This window comes from Triticum aestivum, chromosome 6D, assembly GCF_018294505.1.
Source record: "Triticum aestivum cultivar Chinese Spring chromosome 6D, IWGSC CS RefSeq v2.1, whole genome shotgun sequence".
In the NCBI taxonomy this organism is placed as follows: Eukaryota; Viridiplantae; Streptophyta; class Magnoliopsida; order Poales; family Poaceae; genus Triticum; species Triticum aestivum.
This window is the reverse complement of record NC_057811.1, coordinates 5,697,502-5,709,509: the sequence shown is the minus strand read 5'-3', so window position 1 is coordinate 5,709,509 and position 12,008 is coordinate 5,697,502.

The following is a 12,008-nucleotide window of genomic DNA, read 5'->3' as shown; positions in this document are numbered from 1 at the left end:
AGAAAACTTGGGCAGATGAGAAGGCCGATTTAACCACGCGGGCCGAAGCAGCTGAAACGGCTCTTGCAGAGACGACAGCTGAAGTTACCGGTTTAAAAGGCCATATCTCGCAGATGGTCTCAGCGATCTTTGGCAAGCCCCCGTGACGATACTAAATTGCTTAAATTTTCCTGATAAACATAGTATTATCGTCAACTAACCTGAGCTTATGATGCAGGCCCAAGAAGCTCCAACTTAAATCAGAGCATGCTGATTAAGCTCAAGGCGGTTTACACCCTGACGGAGCAATTGTATGCCGGCTCCCAGCGTGCCTTGGCCGCCGTGGCTCTCTCCAATCAAGTCCCCACACACTTAGCCGACGTGTTGAAACGGCTTGCTGTGCTACCTGAGCGGGTGACCGAGCTGAGAAGAGCGTCTGCCAGAGCCGGAGCAGTGACTGCCTTGAGCCGGGCCAAAGCGTGGTTACCAGAATTAGACCTGGCCGATATTGCCAAGGGCTATCCCATCTTAAAGGAAGACGGCACGGCCTTTGAGCAGTCAGACTTTGCAGCCTGTGTGAAGGAGGTGCGTCGGCCACGGTGCTTGGCAACGATGCTGATCTTACCAAGTACCAACCGGGTTACGACGCCAATAACCAGCGCATTCCAACTCCTCGCTATGAAGAGCGCAGTTTGATCCCTCCGACGCGTAAGCATACCTTTGCCCCTGAAGTTAACCCGGTCGGGTTAATTGATGATGAGGCCACATTTCAAGCTTTCAGTGGCATTGGCTGGTCGTCATCAACCTTCCAGGAGAGGGAACCAGACGCCGAAGTGGAGAGGGATGACCCGGAGGCAGCAGGCCAACCTACCGACTGATCCAGCCGGTGGCTTATAACTTTTCTAGAAAACAATGTTAAATTATTTGACTTGAAGAGTCATGTAATAGGATAGATGCACTTAACTCTTTTGTGGTCTGATGGCAATTTTGCTAAGTCGCCATCTAATATATATATTATGCCTTGTTTTGTCATCTCTGCTCTGGATGCTTCAAAGAAGGCTTTTTTGACTTGCCTGCATACAGCGAAAAAATAGTACAAATACCTCGGCGGCTTACTACAAGCCGGGTCATGAACATGACATACCTTAGTATTGCTCCTGCGGCTGCTTGGAACAGTCCCGGGTTAACTATGAACCAAATCGGGTTAGATGTAAACCGAACCGGGTCAACTGTAAACCGGTTGCATACTTTTGATAATAAACCCTTGAAGTAAATACGACAAGTAATACTTATGAAAGCAAACTTTAAACAAAAGATGAACATTTAAAGGCTTCCTGATTCGAATACGATCAGTGAACCGCTCCAAAGGGGTTGAGCTAAGATTCGAATACGATCATATAGCCCCCAGTGGCTTTGGCGTTGCGCCGATCAAGTGGGTACCGACAGCTATGCTCTCTTTGGTTCGAATACGACCTATGTTTGAGCAGGAAGCCCCCAAATGACCTTGAGAGGTTTTTAACGACCCTGATTCGAATACGATCCAAGTCAGACCCAAAAGAGGTTAAGCTATGATTCGGATACGATCAGGAAGCCCTCTAATGAGTTTGGCAGTGTGCCGATCAAAAGGGTTTCGACAGCTATGTTCTCTTTGGTTCGAATACGACCTATGTTTGAATAGGAAGCCCCCAAGTGACCATAATTTTAACGGCTGGATTCGAATACGATCATAAGCCGGATCAAAGAGAAGAAGATTCAAATATGACCCGTCCCTCCTTTGATCATCCGCACAAAAGGGTAACATAATAGACTCATGATTTGTTGATAAGGACAGAGTCCCTGCCTTATTATTTATATACATTGATAAAGTATGTACATCACGAGAGCCGGTGGCTCAAGTATAGTAGGGCCGGAGATGAGCGATGTTCCACGGCCGGCGGGTCTCCTCCTCCGACTTACGTGAGTCTTTATGCTCTCAAACGTCAATGAGGTAGTATGACCCGTTGTGCAAGTTCTTGCTGACCACAAAGGGCCCTTCCCAAGGCGGGGACAGCTTGTGTGCATCTGCTTGATCCTAGATGAGCCGGAGTACCAAATCACCTTCTTGAAAGGTCCTGGATTTAACCCGGCGGCTGTGATAGCGGCGCAGGTCTTGTTGATAAATCGCTGAACGAGCTGCTGCCAAGTCGCGGTTCTCATCCAACAGGTCAAGTGCATCCTGTCGAGCCTGCTCATTATTAGCTTCCACGTAAGCCGCCACACGGGGTGAGTCATGACGGATGTCACTTGGGAGCACTGCCTCAGCGCCATAGACCATGAAGAAGGGCATGTAACCCGTGGACCTGTTGGGGGTGGTATTGATACTCCATACCACAGAGGGCAACTCTTCTACCCAGCAACCCGGCGTCCTCTTCAAAGGAACCATGAGCCGGGGCTTGATGCCCTTCAAGATTTCCTGATTGGCTCTTTCAGCTTGCCCATTGGACTGAGGATGAGCTACAGAAGAGACATCAAGCCGGATGTGCTCATGTTGACAAAACTCCTCCATGGCACCCTTGGACAGATTTGTACCATTGTCAGTAATAATGCTATGTGGAAAACCAAAGCGAAAGATCACCTTTTTCATAAACTGAACCGTTGTGGCTGCATCACACTTGCTGACCGGCTCTACCTCAACCCACTTGGTGAATTTATCAACCGCCACCAAGAGGTGGGTCTTTTTATCCGCCGACCTTTTGAAAGGTCCGACCATATCAAGCCCCCAGACTGCAAATGGCCAAGTTATTGGAATCATCCTCAACTCTTGAGCCGGCACGTGAGCCCTTCGTGAGAACCTTTGACAACCGTCACACTTGCTAACCAGATCTTCTGCATCAGCATGAGCCGTCAACCAGTAAAAACCATGACGGAAAGCCTTGGCCACAAGAGATTTTGAGCCGGCATGGTGACCACAATCCCCTTCATGAATCTCACGAAGTATCGTCTGACCATCCTCAGGAGAGACACAACGTTGAAACACCCCTGTGGTACTGCGATGATGGAGCTCTCCATTAGCAATCGTCATAGACTTAGACCGCCGGGTTATCTGCCTGGCCAAAGTTTCATCTTCTGGCAACTCTCCCCGGGTCATATAAGCCAAGTACGGTACTGTCCAATCTGGAATAGCATGGAGAGCCGCCACTAACTGCGCCTCCGGGTCTGGGACTGCCAAGTCTTCCTCCGTAGGCAACTTAACAGAAGGGCTGTGCAAAATATCCAAGAAAGTATTAGGCGGCACCGGCTTACGCTGAGAGCCCAGCCGGCTTAAGGCGTCAACCGCCTCGTTCTTTCTGCGATCAATGTGCTCCACTATGTAACCCTTGAAGTGTCCAGCAATGGCATCAACCTCATGTCGATAAGCCGCCATGAGAGGATCTTTGGAATCCCACTTGCCTGATACTTGCTGAGCCACCAAATCTGAATCGCCGAAGCATCTTACCCGGCTCAAGTTCATCTCCTTGGCCATCCGGAGACCATGAAGCAAGGCCTCGTATTCAGCTGCATTATTAGTACAGGGAAACATTAACCATAGCACATAACAAAACTTGACACCTCGAGGGGAAGTTAAGACAACTCCAGCCCCCGAGCCCTCCAATTGCTTGGATCCATCAAAATGTACTGTCCAGTATGTGTTATCCGGCTTCTCCTCAGGCACTTGAAGCTCTGTCCAATCATTGATAAAATCCACCAACGCCTGAGATTTGATAGCCGTGCGTGGTACATACTTGAGACCATGAGGCCCAAGCTCAATGGCCCACTTGGCGACTCGCCCTGTGGCTTCCCTGTTTTGAATTATATCTCCCAAATGAGCAGAACTTACCACAGTAATAGGATGGCCTTGAAAGTATTGCTTAAGCTTCCGACTTGCCATGAACACCCCGTACACAAGCTTCTGCCAATGTGGATAACGTTGCTTAGACTCAATCAGCACCTCACTAACGTAATAAACCGGCCGTTGAACCGGATACTCCTTGCCAGCCTCCTTGCGCTCCACAACAATGGCCACACTGACGGCTCGTGCATTAGCCGCCACGTATAGTAACAAAGGCTCCTTATCAACCGGAGCAGCAAGGACTGGCGGCTCAGCGAGTTGCCTCTTCAAATCCTCAAAAGCAGCATTAGCAGCGTCACTCCAGACGAAATCATCTGTCTTCTTCATCATCTGATACAGCGGTATGGCCTTCTCACCCAGCCGGCTTATGAATCGGCTTAAAGCAGCGAGGCGACCCGCCAAGCGCTGAGCATCATTGATACACTTTGGTTTGGGCAAAGAAGTGATTGCCTTGATCTTCTCCGGATTAGCCTCAATACCTCTGTTAGAAACCAGAAAACCCAAAAGCTTGCCAGCTGGTACTCCAAAAACACACTTCTCCGGGTTAAGCATCATCTTGTAGACCCGGAGATTGTCAAAGGTTTCCCTTAGATCATCTATTAAGGTCTCCTTCTCTCTGGACTTTACCAAAATGTCATCCACATAAGCGTGCACGTTGCGCACGATCTGCTTGTGAAGGCAATTCTGTACACATCGCTGATAAGTCGCCTGGGCACTCTTAAGCCCAAAAGGCATAGATACATAGCAGAAGGCTCCAAAAGGAGTGATGAACGCTGTCTTCTCCTGGTCCTTAACTGCCATTTTGATCTGATGATAACCAGAATAAGCATCCAAAAAACTTAGGCGCTCACAACCCGCCGTAGCATCAATAATTTGATCAATACGAGGGAGAGCAAAAGGATCAGCCGGACAGGCTTTGTTTAAGTCCGTGTAGTCCACACATATGCGCCAGGTGCCGTTCTTCTTTAGCACGAGCACCGGGTTAGCCAACCACTCCGGGTGAAAAACCTCAACAATAAACCCGGCAGCCAAGAGCCGGGCCACTTCCTGACCAATAGCCTCACGCCTTTCTTCATTAAACCGCCAGAGGAACTGCCTGACCGGCTTAAACTTCGGATCAATATTAAGAGAGTGCTCAGCAAGTTCTCTCGGTACACCCGGCATGTCAGAAGGTTTCCATGCAAAGATGTCCCGGTTCTCACGGATGAACTTGATGAGCTCGCCTTCCTATTTAGGATCCAGGGTCGCACTAATAGTAAACTGCTTGGATGAATCGCCAGGGACGAAATCGACAAGCTTGGTATCATTAGCCGGCTTAAACTTCATCACCGGCTCATGCTCCGTAGTTGGCTTTTTCAGAGAAGTCATGTCCGCCGGGTCAACATTGTCCTTATAAAATTTCAACTCCTCTGCAGCACAAACAGACTCAGCATACGCCGCATCCCCTTCTTCGCATTCCAGGGCTACCTTCCGGCTTCCATGCACTGTGATGGTTCCCTTATGACCTGGCATCTTGAGCTGCAGATAAACATAACAAGGCCTGGCCATGAACTTAGCATAAGCCGGCCGCCCAAACAAAGCGTGATACGGGCTCCGGATCTTAACCACTTCAAAAGTCAACTTCTCAGCCCGAGAGTCATACTCATCTCCAAAGGCCACCTCCAGTTCAATCTTGCCTACTGGATACGCCGACTTACCAGGCACCACTCCATGGAAAACCGTGTTGGAAGTTCTCAAATCCTTATCAGTCAACCCCATGCGACGAAAGGTATCATAGTAGAGGATGTTGATACTGCTACCTCCATCCATCAAGACTTTGGTGAATTTGTACCCTCCAACTTGGGGTGCCACCACCAAGGCTAAGTGACCCGGATTATCCACCCTTGGGGGGCTGATCTTCTCAGCTCCACACAATCGGCTGCTCTGACCACCTTAGATAACGTGGAACTGCCGGCTCAACAACATTAATCGCCCTTTTATGAAGCTTCTGATCCCTTTTGCATAAGCTAGTGGTGAATACATGATACTACCCACTATTCAATTGCTTCGGGTTACTCTGATACCCGGACTGCTGCTGCTGATTTCCTTGGCCAGAATGCTGATTATAACCGCCTTGGCCACCCCGGGGCCTTGATAATTCGGATGTGGGCCGCCTCCCGGGCCATGAAAGCCGCCTCCGCCTGAGCCGCCAGCGGGCCGAGGACCTCCATCGTATATGTTGGAATTCTTAAAAGCCTTCATGATCGTACAATCCTTCCACAGATGCGTGGCCGGCTTCTCCCGAGTGTCGTGTCTTGGGCAAGGCTCGTTCAACAACTGCTCAAGAGTGGGACCTCACCCGCCGGACCGAGGAGGGGGCCTCCCCTTACGTCGCTGATTGTTACCCTGTGTGTTGGCCACGAACTCTGAATTACCATCCGCCTTACGCTTGTTACCTCCTTGGTTTGCCGGGTTAGGCTGATTACCCTTGCCATTGCCGCTCTTCTTTCCCTTCCCTGTCTTTTCCTCATCAGACACAGGGTCCTTGGTACTATCAGAGTCGGCATACTTTACTAGAGCCGCCATCAGCTGCCCCATATCATTACAATCACGCTTGAGCCGCCCCAGCTTCTGCTTTAAAGGCTCAAAACGGCAATTCTTTTCCAACATTAGGACCGCAGAGCCGGCATCCATCTTATCAGATGAATGTATTATCTCCTTAACCCGGCGCACCCAATGAGTTGTGGACTCGCCTTCCTCTTGCTTGCAATTGGTTAAATCCACAATTGACATGGGCTGCTTACACGTGTCCTTGAAGTTCTGGATAAACCGGGCCTTTAACTCGGCCCAGGACCCAATGGAGTTGGGTGGCAGCCCCTTTAACCAGGTTCGGGCCGTTCCATCTAACATCATGGTAAAGTATTTAGCCATGGCCGCATCACTGACCTCCAATAGCTCCATTGCCATCTCATAGCTCTCAATCCAGGCCCCAGGCTGTAAGTCGGCCGTGTAGTTTGGCACCTTTCGGGGCCCTTTGAAATCCTTGGGCAGACGCTCATTACGAAGAGCCGACACTAAACATGGGACACCGCCGGTCCTTGTGGCCACACCTATCTCGATTGAAGCCGCAGGGTAAACCGGAACAGGCTGGTAAGCCGCCTGCTCAGCCGCCTGATGATTCAACTCGTGCGCCGGGTTATGTCCACGCCGCTGCGCGTTACTCAACATGGCTGCGGACTCCATTCGCCTGCTATAACTCGGGCTCCGGCTTGGGCGAGGCGTCGAATGAATCCTGTCTCGACTGTACGAATAAGCCTCCTGCTGTGCCAAAGCTGTCTGAAGGAGCTATCTGACTCTTCGCGTTTCGATCGTCGTCGGGGAGTCGCCCTCCGCTGGAAGAGCCGCCAAGCGCGCCGCTGCGGCGATCATGTTCTCCAACGGGTTAGAGTAATGACCCGGTGGCGTCGGTACATACTGGGGTGGTGTAAGGTTCACACGAGGGGGCTCCACCATGCGTGGCTGACCCGGTGCTCCCGCCCTGGGTATCGCAACCATGTTCGCATCTGGCGGGTTACTGAGACCCTCACCGGGTGTGTGGAAGAGATTCTTAGGATCATATACAGGTGGTAGGCGAGACTGAGACTTCTGGTGCCTCCTCCTCATCACCTCATTAGAAGCGTTTAAGTCCATCGTGAGCCGGAATGCCTCCGACTGCAGCTGCTGGGCCCGAGCGTCCAAAGTCGCCCGCTCTGCAGCCAATCTGGTGTGCTCGGTCGCCAAGTCTCCCTTGGCTTGTGTTATCTCCTCACGTACCCTGGCTACCGCCACACCGTGTTCCACCTGGCCCGCCGGGTTAACTGTAGTGGTTAACAAGGCCATCAGCTTGTCCGTGAGATCTATCAGAACTTGAGCCGGTGGGTGCACAGGGCCTCCTGCCCCGGCTGCCGTTGACCCGGAGATTATTGTTGCTGCAGCTGTAGAGTTTTGACCGGGTTGTGTACCAGCCATGAAGATCCCTACCCTGCTAGGCGGCTCAAAGGGGTCCGGAATGCTGGTGCCATCGGAACAGCCCCCAAGCCTGCCGTCCTGCACTTTATATAATGAATCCGTCTCACCTGTAGACGACGCATCATCAGAGTAGATAGCCGTTTCACCACCATCCACAGATGCCTCAGAAAATTCCCCTCCATGGACGCAACCCACAAAGGCACGCTTCATGGCGGGCTGAGCTCGGGCGGGTCTCGCACGCTGAGCCGTCTCGATGGGGTCGGTGCAGATGTCCGGCTCAGGGCCCGGCTCGCCGATCCGGCCGATGAAGACGTGGATGCCACCAAAGGGGACCCGGTACCCGTACTCAACTAAGCCGGCGTCGGGGCCCCAGCCTTCATCATCGATGTAGAGCTTGCCGCGACGACTCTTGGTCATCCGGCCCACAACGTATCCCTTGAGCCCTTTGAAGTTGCCCTTCAAGAACTCAAATCCACCGTGCGCTGGCCCAACGGTGGGCGCCAACTGTCGTGGGATTGTCACGGCAGATGTCCTAGCAGAAGGACTTAGTCGCAGGACCATCGCAACTAGGAAGCAAGAAGGGGTTAATCGGGACAAAGGACACGAGGGTTTATACTGGTTCGGCCCCTTACGGTGAAGGTAAAAGCCTAGTCCAGTTGAGGTGCTACTAAGGTTTCGATGACTTGGGAGCGAATCCGCTTGACCTAGCCCTCGATTTGTTGTTACTTGCCCTAAGCCGCCGCTGGGCTGCCCCCTTATATACTCGGGTCAACACCAGGCGGCTCACAGAGTCCCGGCCGGCTCATAAACAGTGTCCGGGTCGGTGACTAGTTAATCTTTCCTTACAATACAAGTCATGCCTTCACGGCGGGTTATCACTACGGGCCTTAAGTCGCCATTGGGCCTTGGCCCTCGCTTGAACCGCCATCTCTAGAGTATAACCTGGGCTTCGCGTGACGATTCGTCCGGTGTGACCCGGCCCCTCCTGGGCGGGTTACACCACTAGTTATATCCCCAACAGTGATAGAATGGTTAATGTTGCAGAAGCCATCAGGTTCAGCAATAGCATCCAGTCCAGTGTGTTACATGCATTAGATTGAGTCCAATGAACACAACAGATATGTCTACTGAAGTTTTTATAGTATCACAACAGATACTTATCCTTCAGAAAATTCAATGTCTATCCAGCAACAGAAACAACAGGCAAGTGCTTCTGACGAAACTAGTAAATTTTAACCACCAACTTATGTTGCCCTTAAAGCAAACTGCTCACCAAAAACAGAATCAACAACAAAAATAGTGGGACCACTCTAATAGACAAGTCAAAATGATCAAGAAAGGCTGTAAAAACTGAGAATGACTTGAAAATATCCTTGAAAAAGGATCTCTGACAGAAGCATGAATACATAATGATTTTCACAACAAATATAGAAAAAGAGCACCTCCTGATCTAGTCCAAAATTTTGCTATCTAACAAACAAAAATTTCAGAGCATGAACTTGATCTTGATAGGAGCATGAACATGAACATGACATGGTTCTCACAACACAATATAGCAAAAGAGCACCTCCTAATCCAGTACAAAATTTTCCATTATATAGAATGAACATGGGATCGACCAGCTCTACAGAGAAATGGAACTAGCTTCTATGTTTGTTTTCCTTCTTGCTACCTCACATCGAAAACATCAAGCAATTAATCAAATCCTAATAAAGTGAATCCCACTTGCAGTTTGTTCAATTCAGTCAAAGTGTCGAACTAACTACGAGATGCAAAAGTATTTCATACTGCTGAATTTACTTACTACTGAGTTGCTGCAAGCACCATACATAGCAATCAAGCACACCAACCACAAGACTGTGACACAAGTGGATACGAGATGGGATAACAACTAAACATGCATGCAGGAAGTCACGTGCACGAAACAAAAATCTTGGTCACAAACATTCATGGTACACAGGATAGGAGTACCTGCTCCTGTTACACAGCATCTAATTAATCTGCTATAAGTTATAACTAATAAAGCAGGAAATGCAGCTCCCTGTTCTTCCTGGTCGCCGGCCATCCAAAAGCTTAATGATATCCCCGTTCATATGGCATTTCTATTCCAAAGAAAACAGAGGAAATATCAGGATGAAGGTAATTTATTATCGGTGTATTTTTCTGCCACTTTATGCATCAAAATTTATGTGAACTAACATAACTGGCGAGTACAACTATACTAAAACCGCGTGCTCGGAAATCGAATAATGAATCTGCTATGACCATACAGTTTACTTTTTTTACTTACGAAATGCTACAACAGTACAGGTTAAATGGCATCATATCCCAGACGAACATGATTCCAATTTATTATCTGCATTCCAGTTACAGCATAACTCCGATATATAATGAAGACGCCACACAAACACAAATTGCCCACTATTAGCTTGGACTAGAAACTTGCCAATTGTCATACAAAAGGAAACTTTTGACTGTTACATATCTGAATCACAAAGCATGCATAAGCTCAAGCATACCCACATAAAAGTTATGATCCACTAGTGCTCCAGAAAACATGTACGACTCGTGAAGCAACATTAGGGAAGAAAAAACAAGTATTGAAATCTCATAGATACCTTGGGTTTAACAGCCCCAAGGTAGGCAGTAGAAAACAATGTGATGATTATGTTTATGAAATGGGAAACCAAATTCTAGGCTTGATGGGATCATACTGTTTCAAGACAAGAAAAATATTGTTGTCAACATGGTAACACGGCTATGCATTTTCCTGCTCTTACTTCATTTACATGATGTTTTGTACCGTTGTGGGCTCAATTTTTTTATTTTGCGCTGATAGTTCAGAAAACAATGCTAGAACAGAGCGTGAGGTCCATGCTAAGAACACGAAAAAGAAATCATTTTTTAGTACCATCACAAACTGACATTATGAGATTTTATAAGGGGGGTGGCAGGTTCAAGAAGCATTATGTTTGGTTCCATAACAAAGCTTTCAAAATAAAACACAACCAAGGGACCAATATTATGACCACAATAAACACTACCCCCGTAAGTGTTGCAAATCATTGCACCGCAAGCATTATCTAATGTCAATTAACTAGTACTCTTAAAATAGCCTAAAGAATCAACCATACATACCCATGATCTTTCTGAAGGAAATATGCCCTAGAGGCAATAATAAAGTTATTATTTATTTCCTTATATCATGATAAATGTTTATTATTCATGTTAGAATTGTATTAACCGGAAACATAATACTTGTGTGAATACATAGACAAACAGAGTGTCACTAGTATGCCTCTACTTGACTAGCTCGTTGATCAAAGATGGTTATGTTTCCTAGCCATAGACATGAGTTGTCATTTGATTAATGGGATCATATCATTAGGAGAATGATGTGATTGACTTGACCCATTCCGTTAGCTTAGCACACGATCGTTTAGTATTCTGCTATTACTTTCTTCATGACTTATACATGTTCCTATGACTATGAGATTATGCAACTCCCGTTTACCGGAGGAACACTTTGTGTGCTACCAAACGTCACAACATAAATGGGTGATTATAAAGGTGCTCTATAGGTGTCTCCAAAGGTACTTGTTGGGTTGGCGTATTTCGAGATTAGGATTTGTCACTCCGATTGTCGGAGAGGTATCTCTGGGCCCTCTCGGTAATGCACATCACTATAAGCCTTGCAAGCATTGCAACTAATGAGTTAGTTGCGGGATGATGTATTACAGAACGAGTAAAGAGACTTGCCGGTAATGAGATTGAACTAGGTATTGAGATACCGATGATCGAATCTCGGGCAAGTAACATACCAATGACAAAGGGAACAACGTATGTTGTTATGCGGTTTGACCGATAAAGATCTTCGTAGAATATGTGGAAGCCAATATGAGCATCCAGGTTCCGCTATTGGTTAATGACCGGAGAGGTGTCTCGGTCATGTCTACATAGTTCTCGAACCCGTAGGGTCCGCACGCTTAACGTTTCGATGACGGTTATAATATGAGTTTATGAGTTTGATGTACCGAAGGTTGTTCGGAGTCCCGGATGTGATCACGGACATGACGAGGAGTCTCGAAATGGTCGAGACATGAAGATTGATATATTGGAAGCCTATGTTTGGATATCGGAAGTGTTCCGGGTGAAATCGAGATTTTACCGTAGT